General features: G+C 36.0%; 1 long non-coding RNA gene across 1 annotated transcript; it reads left to right on the forward strand.

Annotated features, from left to right (window-relative positions):
* Window positions 1–4,417: 4,417 nt before the first annotated feature.
* LOC142169138 (uncharacterized) lies at window positions 4,418–8,052 on the forward strand. Its single transcript, XR_012698878.1, has 2 exons — window positions 4,418–6,333; window positions 6,672–8,052. It is a non-coding gene; the product is annotated as an uncharacterized LOC142169138 (long non-coding RNA).
* Window positions 8,053–8,417: the final 365 nt, after the last annotated feature.

Raw genomic sequence — 8,417 nt, forward strand, 5'->3', positions numbered from 1 at the left:
GGCACCTATTGTGGAAGTTAGCGTTTTGGAAGAATTCCATAAATTTGGGTTGAAGTACATTTCAAGTTTATCGATGTCTGTTTGGGATTCTGAGTATGGGAATAGCCCCGTATGGTGATTCTGGAATTGGGAGCGCATCCGAAAGTGGATTCGGAGGTCCGTAGATCATTTCAGAGCCATTTGGCTAAAGCTAGAAATTTGAAGGTTTTTGAGAAGTTTGACCGGAAGTGGACTTTTTGATATCGGGTCGGATTATGATTCCGGAAGTTAGAGTAGGTCTGTAATGTCGAATGTTACTTGTGTACAAATTTTGAGGTCAATCAGACGTGATTTGATAGGTTCCAGAATCGAATATAGAAGTTTGAAGTTCTAAGGTTCATTAAGCTTGAATTGGGGTGCAATTCATGATTTCAATGTTGTTTGATGTGATTTGAGGCCTCGAGCAAGTTCGCGTTATGTTATGGGACTGGTTGGTATGATTTGACGGGGTCCAATGGGCCTCGGGTGTATTTCGGGGTGGTTCCAGATCATTTCGGGCTGTTTTGCAATAGCTGATGCTGGGGTCTGGTGTTGTTCTTCACGTTCGCGAGGATCCTCTCGCGTTTGCAAAGAAGGATTTGGCTTCTAGGATTTTGTCCTTCGCGTTCGCGAAGAAGAAAATCTCTGTTCCGCAGGTCTGACTTCGGAGGCTCATATCTCACAATCTATAAGGAATTTGGAGATGATTCAAAAATATAGATTGTAGCCCTTTGTCTCTAGTTTTCATAAAGGTAAACCATTTAGCATTTGGAGTTGTGTAAAAAAGTTATGGCTGGTACACTATAGGGTGTACGGGAAGATGAAGAAATTTATATTACACAGGGCTGACTTTGACAGCTTATATCTTCAAATCTATAAGGAATTGGGAGATGATCAACATATAAAACTTATAGGCCTTGATGTCGAGTTTCCAGAAAGTTAAATCATTTATGATTTGGAGTTTTGTTCAAAACGTTATGAACATTATACTAGAGGTTGTCTGAAAAGAGTTTGAAAATGACTTCTAAGAATTTTGTTCATTTCGAACGCGATAAAGGGTCGCCTGGGCAGTGTATAAGTTTGAAAAAATGGGTTTGGATCATTTCATCTCATTTCCTCCATGGGAGCCGATCTAGGAGCGATTTTGGAGCTCCATTTTCATCATTTATCTCAAGGTAAGTGATTCCTACCTATTGTAAGTTAAATACTTGGTTTATATACGAATTTAGGCGTGACAATTCATGGAAATTAGTAGAAATTTGGGATTTTGAAGAAAAACCTAAAAATTGGTATTTTTGGATTTTAACCACGAAAATTACTATGAGATTGGATGGAAATGGTATATTTGAGTTCTTGAGATTATGGGTAACGATTTCCTCAAAACTTTTTGAAATCCAGGCACGTGGGCCCGGGGTGAATTTTAGGAATTTTACCATTTTGGATAGGGTAATTTATTTAATAGATAAATTTTAAATTATTTAACATGTATTAATTATTTCATATAACTTTTGGATAGTTTTGGAGTTTCGGCACCGAATTGGGATTTTTACACGACATCGTGATCGGAAGTGGGCATTGAGACAAGGTAAGTCTCTTGTCTAATCTTGTGAGGGGAAAATTACCCCATAGGTAATTAAATTAATAATTATTGCTAATTGTGGGGGGATACGTACGCACGAGGTGACGAGAGTCAGTGCGTAGAAACTATTAATGCTAAAGTTCGGGTAGTTTAGGACTCAAAGCATGAATTACTTGTGTAAATTGTATCCGTTATTTAATTACATTATTTGATATATATCGTAAATTTTTAGTGAGAGATAGTAAAAGATGGAAATCTCATATGCTTATTTCTGTTTAATTTAATTAATTATTAAAAAAAATTGTTCATCCTCTCGAATTTATCTTATAATAAACATACTCTCATTCCGGAGGTACATAAGAAATTTAAAGTAAACGACCATCGTTTGAAGCCTTATATCAGCAGATTCTTCGACAAACATGCTTCAACAATCATTTTGCCTAATTTTTAAAATACGTCGAGCTGGCGACGTTAAACTTTGAACTATTTTCTTCCACTCTCTTTAATATTTTAAGTAATTATTAGTAGTACCATATAATATTTATTTATATGCTTACATTACTTTTTTTAAAAAGTGTTAAAAATATATATTGTTCATGTTTAAACTATATATATATATATATATATATATATATATATATATATATGAATTAATAATTTTGCCATGATAAAGAAGTACTCCCATGATTTCGACAATGAAAGTTTTCTCCTATCATAAAAGAGAATATTTTCTTTGCCATAATCTTGTCTTTGTTATATGAGAGAAACCTTGAGAAGCCAAGAAAAAGGGAATGAGGCTAGAATCGAGAAAAATTGAGGGAAGCTCCTTTATCTCCTTTTACTTTTATTTTGCTTGTCACGAGGACATGACATTATTTAACTTGGGGTTATTTCAATGTGTTTATTATACATATACATGTTTCTTTCAAGTCTTTTTTTAATATATATATATATATATATATATATATATATATATATATATATATATATATATATATATATATATATATATATATATATGTTACAACTTTAAAAATGTGCTATGGATATATGTTACAACTTTAAAAATGTGCTATGGATTTCTTGTTTGGTTCTTTGCCATGGTCGTAATATTTTGAACCAAACATTTTTTTTTTTGGACTTTTAGTTGTTTTAATTTATTTTGGTAAATAAGTTGGCTAAACTTGATTTGACTTGAAAAATGAGATTTAGAAAAGACGAATTTGACTAAGTACCATTCATGGGTTTTATGATTACTTTTCTAAGCTCATACTTGCTTATTTGGTGACTGAAATCATAGTTTTCATGGGTCCCAATTGTATTGTGCGGTTAGCTTATATTGTCTAGTTCTCTTGCTTATTTGAAAATCTAGAACTTGCCTTGAAAGGGTTTGAGGCGAAATTCTAGGTAGATATTTGAGTTGAGAAATGAAAGTAGGTCTTCTTTGTTGAGCGAGAGCCTAAATTAACCTACCTTAATGATTTTTATTGCTAGTTAGCCCAGTTGAGCCTAAATAAATTATCTTTTATTTTGTTGGCTGCCAAGATTTAACCCTAGCCTGTTTATTGTTATGACTTTTTCTTTGTTCACCCAATTCCCTTTTGGGCACTTTAAGCGTTGATCTGAATATAAAAATCTAGGCGTGAGGTGTAATTGTAAAAATAATTGGTGAAAGAATAATTGTTTGAGGTTGTCGATCTTTTTAGATGTTGCCATAAGAACTGAAAAAGGTAGTTGCTTCTGAAATTTCAAAAAAAAATATTAAAAAGAAAGTGGATAGCAACAAAGAAATGTCGGCATCTCCATAAAAAAAATCGTGAAAGGGAAGAAACAAAATAGAGGTCATTGTTTAAATAAGAGCAAAGGCAATTGTACTTAAGCAATAAAATGAAGTGTAGTGCCCATAGGGAATTTAAGTCACTATTATCCATATGTATCATACTTATCCCTAAGCCTACATTACAACCTTACAAAAGTCCTACATGATCTCGACTCAAACTCCTACATTAGTGGAAAACCACATGACACTCAAGCTTATGGCATTTTCCAGTAGCTTGAGGTACTTCTTTGTTGAGAGTGAGCGAATTTTTCTATCTATGCTCTGCTTTGTTCTACATCTATATATTGTGTGATTGATGTGCATCTCTTTACAGTTTGGTGAGACACACTAGGGATTAGAAAATATTATCATTTCAGTTCTCAATATATGAATGTGAGTACGGTTAAAAGTTGTTTGAACTCATGGATAAGTCTTAGTTAATTCTTCTCTATCAAAAGTTTTCATGATTTTGCTTGAAGTGTTTAGTTACCATGCTCATTTATTTTCTTTAGTTGAGGACAAGCAAATATTCAAGTGTGAGAGAATTTGATAGTAAAAAAATATCATATATAAATTTAATAAATTATCTTTAGAAAATAGTACTAGTTGTACACTTTCTATGCAGGGAATAACAAAATTATAAAAATATCAATAACTCTATCACTTCGAGAATCCTAGAGCAACAGAGACACAACTTCCGTAACAATCAAATTTGGTCTTTGCCACAATTAATTTTTAAATAAAAGGAGAAAAGGAAAGAAAGAAAAGAAAAATTCCAAGCACAAAGAAGGCACATGTGCATTCTGCACAATTCAGCAAACAAGTGGGCTGAAACACTTGCCAACTTGGACAAATAATTGGCGTGAGCACCAATCTTGAAACCAAAGCAAAACTGCAACTTGCCAACTTGCCAACTTGCAACTTGAGATTTGCCAAGTTTAGACACAGCCGTGGAATCTATAAATAGCATCATTAGGAGCTTCTCAGATGGGGGAGGAGGAGCAAAATATAATTTCTCTGTCTTCAGAAGTCGTTTTCTTTCTTCTTCGTCTTTAGTTATTCAACGTAGGAAATTACTCTAGTTCCCGTTTTTAATTAAATAGTGAAAATTATTCTCCTTGAATATTTTTTTCTATTTTTTATTTAATGGGCAAGAATATTTTCGTTGTTAGTACTAACTCCAGTATGGAGTAACTCTTCTTGTGTTGGGAGAATGACAGATCTTAATATTTGTATATAATAGTAAATTATTCCTCAATTTCACATGTCTGAGCTGAAACTTTTTATTTAAATCTTATCTGCTTTATAGTTAGGTGTCATTTAATTTGTAACATCTATCTATTTCGTACTACACATTAACTTTTTACTAATTCTATAATCGAAAGAGGCGGAAGAAGTAATATAGTAAATTTTGGTATTGATAGATGTTAACTTCTATTTAATGACATCTAGCTCTTATATGTTAAAATTGATTTTACACTTATTTGTAGTCGATTGTAGTAATTAGTTATAACAAGTAGGGAAACCGAAAGGGACTTACTAAAAAAGAGTATGCTTTAGTTCAAGTATATATTTCTGGCTCTGTAATATTACTATTTTGTCAACTAATTTGTATAACCGAGAGGAGTGCAATTAATTGTTCTACTTAAGTAATAATATATAAATGTAATCGTGAGAGGTGTTTATACATTGTGAGAAATAAAAATTGAAGAATAGGTATATCTATTATATAATTAAAATATTAAGTGAAGTTAGGATCTCAACACCTTTTATTATATTTGTGAAAAACAAAATATTTTCTAGACCCGTTCGAGGACAAATGTTTGTTTAAGAGGGGGAGGATGTAACGACTCGACCGGTTGTTTCGAGGGTTATAGCACCATTCCCCCATTTTTCTGCTTCTTTTGTGTTTTATAGGTGTATTATGACTTATCGGGTTAGTTGGTTCGGATCCGGAGTGATTTGAGAATGAATTGAGACACTTAGTCTATTATTTGAAAGTTTAAGTTGAAAAAGTTGATCGGATGTTGATTATGTGTAAACGATCTCGGATTCGAATTTTGAAGGTTCCGTTAGCTCTATTAAGTGAGTTTGGATGTAGGAGCGCGCCCGAATTGTGTTTTGGATGTGCGTAGTAGGATTAGGCTGGAATTGCCGAAGGTTGGAATTTTGGAAAGTTTGACCGGGAGTGGACTTTTTGATATCGAGGTCGAATTGGATTTCTGGAAGTTGTATTCGGTTCGTGGTGTCATTTATGACTTGTGTGCAAAATTTGAGGTCAATCAGACGTAATTTGATAGGATTCGACGTCGTTTGTAGAATTTGGAAATTTAAAAATTCATTAGGCTTGAATCCGTGTGTAATTAATGTTTTTGATGTTGTTTGAGGTGGTTTGAGGATTTGACTAAGTTCGTATCTGGATTTTAGACTTGTTGGTATGCTTGGTTGTAGCACCGTGGGCCTCAGTTGATTTCGGGTGGATAATGGACTTGATGTTGAGTTGATGAAGCAGCTAAAGTGGTGCTGCTACTGGTGTAACCGCACCTGCGGAATGGGCACCGCATATGCGATCTCGTAGAAGTGTGGCTTGGATCGCAGAAGCGACCTAGGAAGAGTTGGGCAGAGGTCGCAGGTGCGAAGACTTTCCCGCACCTGCGATGGTCGTCGAAGCGGGCATTTGGGCGCAGATGAGAGTTGGGTCCTTTGATCACAGAAGCGGAGGCAGACAGATTAGTGACTTCCGCAGAAGCGGGTTTTTTACCGCAGAAGCAGTTCCGCAGGTGCGGATAATGGGCCGCAAGTGCGAAAATCCTGGGCAGAATATTTAAAAACAAGGGTTCCCGATTATAGACTTATTTCAACATTATGGACTCGGACTTAGGCAATTTTGGAGAGGATTTTCTAGGGGATTTTTGAGGTAAGCTTCTTGTACTCATTTTTTATCATAAATCTTCTTTACCCATTATTTTTCCCACCTAGATTGTGTGGTGTTGAGGTGAAATTTTGGGGATTTGAGGCTAGGGATTTGGAGAGTGAGTTTTGGGGATTTTTATGGCCATTTGATGTTGGATTTTGATAAATTTGGTATGGTTAGACTCGTGAGTGAATGGGCTTTTGGGTTTTGTGACTTTTGTTGGATTTCGAGACGTGGGCCCTGGGGCCGGGTTTGAGCCGATTTTGGATTTTGACTATGATTTAGTTCAATTCTTGTGGAATTAATCCGTTTATTGATTGTGTTATACTACTTGTGGGTAGATTCGAGATGTTTGGAGACCAATATGAGAGGAAAATGCATTTCAGAGTACAGAGTTTATCGATTTGAGGTAAGTAACGCTTTCAAACTTGGTTCGGAGGGTTCGAAACCCCGAATTATGTGTTATATGATTGGTATTGAGGTGGCGCACATGCCAAGGGACGGGCGTGTGGGCGTGAACCGTGAGAATTGTGACCTGGTTGATTAAATGGAACCATATCGTGACTTTTTCTTGTTGATATTCGTGTTTTCATCATGTGATAAAGTATTTATGCTGTAAATCATGATAGATATCATGTTAAGGCTTTATGTCGGTACTGTTGGGACCCCTAGTGGTCGTTTCTTGTTGTCATCCCACTGATTTCATTGATATACTGTACTCAGTCATATTCATGCATTTTTATATCATATCTTAGTCTCAGCTGTTATTTATTGATACATCATATCATTGTTCCAGGTTAGTTTTCATGACATTGTGAGCCCGTGGGTGAGGCTGGAGAGATTGATGACTGAGTGAGGCCGAGAGCCTGATTATGAGTGACAGTTATGGGATCGAGCTGCACGCCACAGAGGTTATACTAATTTGTGATGGCGCTTGGGTTGTAGGAGCCCCTCCGGAGTCTCATCACACCCCTAGTGAGCGTAGTTGATATTATTGAGGGATGGATCTTCCCTAGACATGGATATTTTCTGAAACATTTGATACCTGGAGATAGATCTTCTCCATAGGGCTGGATTGGCCTTCCTCAGTACTATGTGACTGATGGTCAGTGATGTATATATTCCGGGATGGATCTTCCTTGGGCCGTATGAGCAATATACAGTACCGAGTGGTTGAGTATTTGAGAGTGTGAGCACATGAGGCTGACAGCATGGTGCATCACATACAGCATGTGCATTAGCATGTAGAGATAACAGAGTTATATTCTTTACACTGTTCGTATCTGCTCTACCTTACTGTTTTGAACTGCCTATTAAATTGAAAGCATACCTACGTTTCTGCATAGTTATTTCCATTTTTATGTTTACCAGTTGCATTCGTCACTACCTTTCAGCCCAAAGTTTGGACTAGTTACTTAATGAGTTTGATGTACTCATGTTACTCTCTGCACCTCGTGTGCAGATCCAGGCGCTTCTGGTCATGGCGACGGTTGCTGATTGATGCTTCAGAGATTAGAGATTATAAAGGCAGTTGCACGGCGTTCGCATGCCTTGACTCTCCTTCTATATCATTAGTTGTATTTTCAGTTTATTTCTCTAGACACTGTAGTAGACTGTATTCTGATTTAGACAGTCATGTACTTAGTGACACCCCGGTTTTGGGTTGGATTGTATCATATTTTGGGATTTATTTTGTTTTCAAAAAGGTTTCTTTAATGTTAACTGCTTTCGCCTGTACTTTCAAAGTTATTTTGCTGTGATGAGTTGTTGAGTTGAGGCTGGCCTAGTTCCACGATAGGCGCCATCACGACGGTTGATTTTGGGTCGTGACATCCTTATATTTTCCCCAAAAAGTCTACAAAGGTCAATGTCGGGCCAACTTGGATTCCGAATTCAAGCTTACCCGAGCGATGCCCGAACAAATACAAGCTCACACGAATAAAAACCGACTCAATCGATGTCCGATAACTTAACCAATTCACCAAAATATCGCTCTTGAGTGTTCATAACCCAAGAGTCCAACAACTCTGCTTTGGTCCTATATCTCCGAAATACTTCTCCAAAACTCGCCAATTTCAAGTATGTTA

The sequence above is a fragment of the Nicotiana tabacum genome, chromosome 14 (assembly GCF_000715075.1).
Source record: "Nicotiana tabacum cultivar K326 chromosome 14, ASM71507v2, whole genome shotgun sequence".
Classification (NCBI taxonomy): Eukaryota; Viridiplantae; Streptophyta; class Magnoliopsida; order Solanales; family Solanaceae; genus Nicotiana; species Nicotiana tabacum.